Source organism: Octodon degus, unplaced genomic scaffold, assembly GCF_000260255.1.
Source record: "Octodon degus isolate 3935 unplaced genomic scaffold, OctDeg1.0 scaffold00061, whole genome shotgun sequence".
Taxonomy (NCBI): Eukaryota; Metazoa; Chordata; class Mammalia; order Rodentia; family Octodontidae; genus Octodon; species Octodon degus.
The window spans coordinates 5,873,800-5,884,676 of NW_004524637.1; the positions used below are offsets into that span (position 1 = coordinate 5,873,800).

The 10,877-nt window shown below is 40.1% G+C and overlaps 1 protein-coding gene and 1 pseudogene across 1 annotated transcript in view; both read left to right on the plus strand.

Moving 5' to 3' along the window:
* Mei4 (meiotic double-stranded break formation protein 4) overlaps positions 1 to 10,877 on the plus strand; it is a 201,324-nt gene that overhangs the window by 47,349 nt on the left and 143,098 nt on the right. The gene's annotated exons all lie outside the window — the stretch shown is intronic.
* Positions 9,704 to 10,507, plus strand: LOC105742584 (annotated as a pseudogene).

Below are 10,877 nucleotides of genomic sequence, written 5' to 3' on the forward strand. Positions count from 1 at the left end.
ATTTTGTATTTTTTCTTTCCTCTGTTTGATGAGTTTTTCTAGGGGCTTATGGATTTAATTTAAGCTTTCAAAGAACCAGCTTTTTGCTTTTTTAACTCTTTGAATTGTTTTCTTCATCTCAATTGAATCAAGTTCTGTTCCGATCTTTATGATTTCCTCCCGCCTTTGGGCTCTGGGTTTGGTTTGCTCTTCCTTTTCTAGTTGTTGAACGTGCACCATTAGGGTATTTATTTGTTCCCATTCTGTTTTCCTAATGTGTGAGTTCACAGCTATGAATTTCCCTCTGAGACCTGCTTTCATCGTAACCCAGAAATTACAATAAGTTGTGCTTGAATTTTAATTGAATTGTAGATATTGTTGAATTTCTTGTTTAATTTCATCTGTTACCCATTGGTTGCTGAGTAGGGTGTCATTTAATTTCCATGTATTTAAAGCGTTTTTCTGGTTTCTTTTGTCACTTATTTCCAGTTTCATTGCAGTGTGGGCAGATAACGTGCATGAGATAATTTCTGTTTTGTTACATATACTTAAGCATGACCTATGGACCAGTATGTGGTCTAGTTTAGAAAATGACCCATGTTCAGCTGAGAAACATGTGTATTCAGCTGTGTTTGGGTGCACCACTCTGTATATGTCCACCAAGTCCATTTTTTTCAAGCTCTGGTTCTCTTCTGTTATTTCTTTGCTAAGTTTTTGTCTGACCTATCCTTTGGAGATAAGGGAGTGTATGGTCTCCTCTTAAATTTGTGGTATTGGATGTTAGATTTTTCATGTCCATTAACATTTGCTTTATATAGTTAGGTGTTCCTGTGTTTGGTGCATACATATTTATGAATATTACCTCTTCCTCTTGAATTTTTCCCCTAACCAGTATATAGTGGCCTTTATTTCACTTGATCATTGTTGGCTTGAAGCTGAGACTGTCTGAGAATAGGATTGCTACCCCTGCTTTCTTCTGAGGTGCTGGGGCATGTAGTACTGTGTTCCATCCTTTGACTTTCAGCCTATGAATGTCTTTATGAGTTAAATGTGTTTCTTGCATACAGCATACTGTTGGATTTTGTTTCCAAATCCACTGTGCCAGTCTATTTCTCTTAATTGGTGAATTGAGTCCATTTACATTGATGGTTAGAAATGAGATGTATTGACTTATGGTTGGCATGTTTTTTACCTGTTGTTATTTACTCCTTTTTCTTCTGTGTTTAATTGCTTGCCTTATTTAGTTGGTTTCTTCTGATCTCATTTGTGGAGTTCTGATCATTTTGGTCCCTCTCTAGAACTTCTGTCAGTAGCCTGTGTGGAGTTGGCTTTGTCATCATGAAATTTTTTAGCTGTTTTTTCTCATGGAAGTATTTCACTTCTCCATCAAACTTGAAAGAAAGTTTTGCAGGTTATAGTAATCTGGGCTGGAATTTGTTTTCATAGAAGACTTGAAGTACTCTGCTCCATGCTCTTCTTGCTTTCATTGTTTGTGAGGAGAAATCGGCTGTAATTCTGATGGGCTTTGTTTTGAATGTGATCTGCTTCTTTTCACTAGTGGCTTTCAGTATATTATTTTTGTGGTGAATTTCTTTGATCTTGACTATTACATGTCTTGCTGTGTTTTTCATTGGGTTGAGGTTACTTGGCGTTGTGTATGCTTTGGTTACTTGAATGTCTGATTGTTTCCTCATGTTTGGGAAGTTTTCTGCTATTACTTCTACCCATATTTTTTTGATGTCATTTGTATTGACTCCTTCTTTCTCATTGATGCCTATTAGTCTCATGTTATTCATCTTTGTATCATCTTGCAAGTGATGGATTATTTTTTTCCTGCATCCTCGTTGTTTTTAAGAGATCCTTTCTTACCTTTTCACTAGCCGCACCAGGGTCTTCAAGATCTGAAACTGTCTTCACTTTCACTTAAACGGTTTTGCAAGCTTGTGATTGAGATTTTAATTTCCTCTATATCTCCTTGACTCTGCTTCATGTGATCTCTTTTTTTCCTGTATTGGTCATTCACAGAATCCGTCTCTATTTTTTTTTATCAGTATCTTCTTTAGAAGCAGTTATAAATTCTTTTACTGCAGTGCTTTTTTCAGTTTGGGTTTCCTCCCTATGTTTCTGTAGTTGCTTCTTTACTGCAGATGCTATGAGTTCTGAGAAATCTTTTTTTATTTCAGAAAAGAATTGCACTCTGGGTTCCTCTATAACTTTCTGCTGTTGCTTATTTACTATCGACGCTCTTAATTCATGCATTTGAGCTGAACTAGTGTCCTCTGCACTTGTTCTAGGTGGGCATTGGGTTTCCTCCATATGTTTCTGCATTTGATTCTTTACTGCACATGCTATTAATTCATGAATTTCTTTATTTCCAATCTGAGTTCCTCTATACCTTTCTGCAGCTGTTTCTTTATTTCAGAAGCCGTTGATTCATTGCTTTCAGCTGTGTGATTTCCAATTTGTTCTGTGTTCGTATTCTCTGCACTTGTTACGGGTGGGCTTGGGTTCTGAGTTTGCATTTTGTTCCTTTTCGTCATTTTGTGTAGCACTGTCTTCTGACCTTTTTTGTAGATCTTCGTTGTAGTTATAACCTTAGCATGTACTGAAGTTCAGGTTGCAGATCTACAAAGTTTGGATTTATCCAGCTGTGCCTGCCTTGGGTCTGGCTGCTGTGCTTAACTCCTTCCTGCTGCCGCCCTTGAGGGTAAACCTGTTGTGCCCCTCTGGCAAGATTTTGTGCTCCTGGAGTAGCTGGGTGGTTCTATCTTCTACACTCTCTGCAGGGATTGCAGCTGCAGGGTTATACCCCAGGCCTGTATGCCAGGCCTCATCTGAGCCTGGAGGGGATAAGGTGGAGTAGGGGGGAGAGGCAGCTCTCCCACACACTCACTGGGTCTGGGGTAGGACTGAGCCTGGGGGTTCCTGGAACGCAGCAGAAATTCCTACTTGGAGGGCGGGGTTGGGGAGGTGCTGCGGAGTGGTGGGGGCTGTCCCAAGGGGGTGGAAGAGGGTCTCACCTACGCTGCAGCTGGGCTGGGACCAGTAGTAGGTCCCACCTGGTGCAGGGTACCAGGAAGCTCTCCCACTCCCTCACCGGACCTGGGCTAGGACTGGGTCTAGTGTTTCCAGAATGCGGCAGAAATTCTTCTGTTTTGGAATATTTTGTGGAGTTTGCTCACGTATAATATTTAAATGACGGAACTAAACAAAAATGGGACACAGATGAAGGACCATTTTGTATCTGTGTATTCAAAATGTTAGGGTAGATGTACAGCTACATTGTTTTAATTAAAGGAATAGAGGGATTTGTTTTAATAGTGTTTGTAAATAGGATATCAGGTCTGCATCTTGTACAGCAAATAACCACTAGGAAGACAGTATGCAAAGTGTTAATTATTGGAACTGTCCTACCAATCTGATTTGAAACTATCTCATTGCTGTCTATTTCTCAATTATGGAAAATAAATAAATAGAAATAAAAAGAAATACTGTATACTGCTATAAATAAATGTTGACATTTTGCATGCAGTAAGAAAGCACGAGTTTACTTCTGTGTGAAATTTCATATCACACATGGTAGTTATAAGCAACATGCATATATGACCTTTCAGGTCAGACCAAGAGATAAAATAACTAACTTTGAAATCAAATAAATTTGAGTGGATTCCTAAATAGAATGTGCAGAGAAGGAACACACATCAGAATAAGTGTTGAAAATCCCAGAGAAACTAATACTTGGGAATGTGTCTCTGCAGAAGGGGCTCTTACATACCTGTGATATTCATTAGTGCAGCAGGAAATGCCCGCTAGCCAGTATATTTCAGCTTCTCAGTTGTCCAGGTGATAGTGACTGTTGCAGTCCCAGATGCTTCCGTCTCCCAGAAACAGCTGATCCCAGGGATGCATAGCTCGTTGCTGTGCTGCACGTTGTATAAGCGAGTCCCCAGTGGGTAAGCCATTCTGCCTCTGTCTTCATTGCTTGCTTATCCAATGTAAGTCTCAGACCACCAGAGATCAGGGCCTGATATTCTGGGAATAATCCCAATCAGTACCTGTGGACATAAATAAACCTGCCTCCAAATCTTGGGTGTCTTTTGGCACTTCTACTTGCCGCTGCATCTGATGGGTGGAATGCCATGTGGACCTCTCTCTCACTGTCCCTGTCCCTTGTGAATGGAACAAGAACCTCTCCAGGTTCCAACAGGAAGGCACATCCTCAGGGTTTCTCAAGTCCCCTCAGAGGTCAGGAGGAGGACTCCCTGCTCCTCACTGAGGTGGCTCACATTGGACCCCAGGAGGAGGAGGAAGCAGTCTGTCTGGCTCTCTGTCTGCCTGATCCCAGTAAGACTGCCTTCCATGGGGGCACGCCCAGTAAGTCTCTGTCCTGCTTATTTGGAGCAGAAGAGCTTGATCAGCTCTTATTAGGGCCGCCCTCAAGGAAAGGGGTTGGAATCTAACCTCTGGGTACTGCTGAGTGTATGTGTTAGTGAACTGGAGAAGATAAGCAATAGGCTGCTCCATCAGTGCATCAAGACTGGGAAGCCCTGGTCATGGTGGCTGATCGGTCCCGCACCTGTGGTTCCCTGGCAGTCAATATATGGCATAACGGAGGCTTTGCATCTTCCTTAGGTCAATCTCACCTATGTCCCCTGGAGGGGCTTGGCCAGGTGTGCATCTGAATAGTCTCTGAGGAGCATGCACCCTTTGTGAAACCAATATTCAAATTTCAGAAATCCAGCCTGATGAAAAAATCTATCTGGGCAGCTCCTCTGAGGCTTGCTTTGTAGAGACAAAGGGCATGTGACTGCAGCCTGAAGACATCCCCAGGACTACTCCATACCTGGTCCCTTGTTTTTTTGTGTGTGTCTTTTCAGGCTGCTTAACCCAGTTCTTGCTTCTCTGTCCTGCGAGCTGTATTCTTCTGCAATAAACTATTCATTTGCCCAAGGCAATAAAACGGGCAATGAAACACTGTACCCAGACTTGATGAGTGTCCAAGGCACAATGGACTCTCTCCTAGATCAGACTGACTCCCTCACTCTCTTGCCAGAGTAGTGTTACAGGAAAAAATGGGCCTAAATTCTGTCACTGCTTCTAGGTGGGCCTCGTCTAAAAAGACCACATGTAGCATGTCCACCAAAGGTTTGTCAGGGAAACTAATGGGGAAATGTAACAGAAAATGGCTCCTGCAGATGGTGTACCTCAGTGCCTTAATTGCCTGGGTAGTAGTTCTTGTTTGAGTAGCAGTTGCTTCCATGTCTTAGAAATGGTTGTTCACTGTGATGCACATTGTATTAACCAGTTTCCAATTGACAGGCCATTCTACCTCTGTTCTTCCTGCTTATCCAAATAAGCCCTAGATCACCAGAAGTCAGAGCCTGATATTCTGGCAGTGATCCTGATCAGTGCCTATGGATGTAAATAAATCTGCCTCCCAATCCTGGGTGTCCTTTTGGTGCTGCTACTTGACATTACATCAGCTCTTCCATAATTTTGGCGGTACCTATCACAGAAGGGGGATTATTATAGGAAAGCAGTTGTCCTAAACTTCAATGTTCTGTTTGAAGAACATTGTTTATATGAACCTTTAAATTTCGTTTGTGAGTACTTCTGGCCACTGATGCAGTTGTCAAATGTGTTGGCAGCGCCTCTGCTGAGGGGCAGGATGTGCGCAGTGAGGACGCCTTGAGGTGGTGTGCTGTGTGGGCAGCGACAGACTTACTGGTGCGTAATAACATGTTTTGTGGCAATTGTGTGATGATTTTCTTTGCTTTTAGTCTCTCCATTTTTTTTTCTTGGAATTGGAAATACTGCTTATGTATCTTGAATACATTCATGGTATGTTTACCAATTTTCATACTTTAAAATACAAAAAATTGCATCCTGAGAAACCTGGTTTTCATGTTTATCTTTAAAAAGTTCACATGATGTTTTCAATTGATAAGTCACACAAAGGATAAAAACTGAGTTTCTTTTGCATCTTCCTGTGGTGTTAGATTCAGTGAGACCTTAGTAGTTTCTAAAAGATGGTTCTGGGTTTGATCTCAAAGGTATTTCTGAGCTTAAATTATTATCTCTGATTAAACATTCATTATGAAGCAGCAGAGATTAGTTTTATGAAGTAGGCAAGCTTTTAATGTAAATTGTAAAACATACAAAATGCCGACGCTTTACATAAACTTACTTAGTACATATTACTTAGTGGGGAAGTAACCTGAATAAACTTAAATAATGCTCCTGCTCTTTCTGCATATCTTTTAAAGTATTTAGATTTTTAAAATAAAACGGAATATAAAGAATTTAGACATCTTCCTCCAGCCTATTCTTATTCTAATAGCAAATACTTTTCCCCCTAATTTTTCCGGTTCTTTCTGTAAAATAATATTTTTGACCCAGCTCATACAAATTAGATAGCAGTTTCCCTATTTTAATATGTAACTTTTTAAGTAATTTATTCTCTTTTTAATAGTTCTACGGCTTTGCTACCTGTGTAGTTTTATGAAGAGTTTACCTGCATGTGGTTAGCTTTATTACTTAAATATTTAGGATAGTATCTATTAGATAGTACTAGTAGGACATAGTTTTACCTTCACTAAGGAAAACTTATGTCACTAAAAGGTAGTAGGCACTCAATTTTTTTTAAATGTATTTAGTACAGGGTCTATAGGGTCTCACTACACAAATTGGACTTGTAGTGATTCTCCTGTTTTCAACCTCCCAAGCACTGGGATTACAGGTGTGTGTGCCACCACGCCCAATCTTAGTTACACTCTCTGTGTGCCCCAGGGTTGGGGCTGGCATGACATGCCAGGGATTGAATCCCTGGCCGCTGCACTTAGCCTAAGGAGGTGCTTTAGTCCACTGAGCTATCTGGCCCTCCCTGACACTGTTTTTATAGCATGAATATTATAGACTTATACAAGGGGTGGCTGGAAAATATGATGAATATTTAAATTAAAAAATCTATTGTGTAAAAGACACATTGTCATTAATCCTTCTAAAAATGCTGCCTCTCAACTTCAAACAAATTTATCCCGTCACTCTTGTAGCTTTCTAGAAGTCCTCTTTCATAAATGTCTTTACAAGGTATGATAAAATATATGGTGAATGCTGCTCCTGAATACCATCCAATAAAAGGTGAGCTTCTGTCCTTCTCTACTTTGTCCATTGTGCCTGGCATCTTTCTACATGTGGCTCTTCCTCTAACTCAGGATCACGAGGAAAGATAAATCCTTTGAACAGATTCAGGACATTGAAGTAGCCACAACAGTGTGGCTAAAGATACGCATAATCACTGCTAGAACTACCTCAGAAAGTTCCAAGAATGATGAAAAACAGGTATTGAAGCCAGGAGGAGTATTTTGAGGGTGATTAGTAGTGATGAATTTTTTACTGTATTTCTTTTTATTTTAAAGAGAAAAAATACTGAACCTCAAAACAAGATGATAGAAATGAACAATGGTTATTGTGTAGCACATTATTATCTTGAAAGTAGTTGATCAGATTAATAAATACAAGCATGCAAAATGGATCGAACAGTATAAGGACTAACTGTTCCTTTTAATGAAATAATCGAAATTAATAGTCCAAGTAGCTATCGTGTGTATTTCCCTTCTTTTCTTCTTTTCCCCATTCCAGTTATTTCCATTTGAGCAGTTCTTTTCCCTTCCACAAGGTCTGTTGTGGCTTTTAGATCTTTCTTACTCTTTCAATTTCATATGCTAGGGAGGCAATATAATGTTTACATATGCGAGTCTGACTTCACTCATGAGTATGATGTTTTCAATTTTTTTCTGGAAAAATACTCAGAATGGGGATAACTGATGTGAATGGAACCTCTAATCTTTATTTTTTTTTTTTTTGAGGAATCTCCACATTGATTTTTCACAGTGGTTTCATCAGTTTACACACCCACCAACAGTAGAGAAGTGTTTCTTTTTTTTTTCATGTATTTATTTTCCATTTGTATTTCTTCATCTGAGAATTGTATATTCATCTCAGATGCCCATTTTTTTGATTAAGTCTTTGAATTGTGAGGGTCTGATTTTTTTAAATTCTTTTTGTTCTAATGGTCCTTTGTCTGAGGGATAGTTGACTAAAATTTTTTACCAATTTATGGGTTTTCTTTTTACTCTTGGTGATTTTGTATTGTCTGACTAGAATAAGAAACTGAAAGAGAAAATAAAATCCAAAAGCTACAGTAGATATTGTGAAAGGGAAAGAAATTGCTCAGAAAGGAAGAACTAGGACAGGGGAAAGAAGAAAAGAAAGAAGAGAAAATATACATATACACAGGAAAGCTGATACAATTATACTACTAATTTCTGTTGGTTTATTGAAAAATTTTAATGCTTAATTGTTTGATTAATTTTGCGTGCCGAGATCTAGTAATCTGAACAACTGCCTTGAAGATAAAATATGCAATATAATAACCATTATTAATTTCCTGCCATCCTATTTTAAAACTTTGTATTGTTTTTATTTTTTTTCCTATTTTTTTGTTCTCTTTAAATAAAATCCATTGAAACTGCCTCTCACTCTACAAGGAATGGCTATCATCAATAAATCAATCAATAACAAATGCTTGTGGAACTTTTCAGTAAAAGTAACCCTTCTCTACTGTTGGTAGGAGTGTAAATTGGTGTAACCAGTATGAAAATCAGTGTGGTGGTCCCTCAGAAATCCAAAACTAGAGTTTTCATTTGACCTACTTATTCCTCTTGTTGGTATTTTCCTGCAAGAGTTGAAAGCATCCATTGTATCATGGTGTTACACACATACCCATATTTATAGCAGCACAATTTGTAATAGCTGTCTTGGGGAAAGCCCAGATGCCCATCATCGGATGAATTGACAAAGACTGTGATTATTACATACAGTGCTATGCTCCTCAGCTGTAATGAAGGATACATTTGAGATATTTTTAGATGAATGAATATACCTTGAAACCATACTTTTAAGTGAAATAAATAAGACACATAAAATACATTAGCTTCTTGTGTGAAAAATGAAGTACAAATAAGAATGAAAATTGATGATAGATACTGAGAAGTAGGAAGAGAATGTTCAAATGGGAAGAACAAGGAGGAAGTGGGGAGTGAGAGAAGGAAAGGAGACAATAAAAAAGAATAGAAAGAAAAATGGAAAGGGCCGGCCAAATAGCTCAGTGGATTAATATGACTGCAAGCAGGCACAGGAGCCAGGGGTTTGATCCCCCAAATGGTGTGCCAGCCCTGGCCCTGGGGCATGCTGAAATGGCAGTTGAGACTGGGCATGGTGGTGCTCACCTGTAATCCCAACGTTTGGGAGGCTGTAAACAGGAGAATCACTACAAGTCCAATCTAGTAATGAGACCCTGAACACCCTGTGGACCCTTCCCTAAAATACAGAAAGAAAAGAAAAGAAAAGAAAGGTGGAAACAAATGTTTTGTAATGAAGAAGAAAGGTTAGAGGAGAGGAATGGGGAAAAAAGAAAAATCAAGATTTATTATGTACACATGTACATTCCCTATGAGTGTGATCTTTATATCAAACGTGTACCAGTATAATTAATTTTTAAAGAAATTTTAACATGAAAGAAGGAAGAGAATGCAAAAAGGACATTGTAATGAGTAGCTTAGTTAAGACTGTTGGTTGGGCTACTGGTGTTGGTTAGTTGAATCGTAGACTAAAAGTTGGTTAAGAAGAAAGAAATAGTCCAGCAGAAGCATGCGGGAACAAGATGGCCACTGTGAGGCATGTGCTGTAGGTAGGAGGACTGGCAGAAGAGGTGGATAGCAAAGTTCTTAATGCTGCTTTTATTCCTTTTGGAAACACCACAGATACTCAGATTCCTCTGAATTATGAAGCGGGATACAGTAACTATTGACAGCATGAAAGAATCTGAGCTCTTTGGATGGACAATTCATGTCAGTTGGGCCAAACCAATGAGAATTAAAAAGGGCTCTTCCAGACCAGTTTGGTCAGATGATGACTGGTTGAAGAAGTTTTCTGGGAAAACTATTGAGGAGAATAAAGAGGAAGAAGGGGCAGAAACTCCCAAGGTAGAAACCCAGAAGGGAGAGCCCCTTGCAAAAAAAGACCCTGTCATATCCTCAGGTGTATATGGACATCAAGACCAGGAACAAGCCAGCCGGCCATATCCAGATGCTTCTGCATCTGGCATTGTGCCCATGACAGCAGAGAATTTCCACTGCCTGTGCACCCATGAAAAGGGCTATGACTTCAAGGGAAGCAGCTTCCACTACATCATCCTCAGGTTCATGGTTCAAGTGCCAGGCTGGGAATTTCTTGAACCACAATGGCACTGGGGTAAGTCCATCTATGGGAAGAAGTTTGATGATGGAAACTTTATACTCAAGCACACAGGACCAGGTCTCCTTTCCCTGGCCAACTCTGGCCCAAACACAATGGCTCCCAGTTCTTCCTGACTTGTGACAAGATAGACTGGCTGGATGGCAAGCAGGTAGTGTTTAGGGAGGTCACCAAAGACTTGGATGTCTTGAGGCAGATTGAGGTCTGCTAGCACAGCAAGTACGGGAAGCCAAAGTAGGAGGTGATCATCACTGACTGCAGGGAGTACTGTGAGGTGGAGCTACTGGCTCCCCCTCTGCTCCCCATGTGTCCTGTAGGATGCAGATGGCACTGTGTCCAAGAGCCTCCTCAGGGCCAGCTTGGAGCAGCTCCTCTGGAGCACAGCCTGGACTTGCTCAGTGCTCTTGCCAGGTACAGTATGTGCCGTGGTGATGCCCTCCCCACCATGGATAGCCTAGTGTGTCCACTGGCTTTCCCGGGTATGGCTACCAGACCTGCCCTGGCCCATCTGAGTCGCCTGGATACTCTGCTAAAATAAATCCTGATTCTTTTTTTTTTTTTTTTTTTTTTTTTTTTTTTTT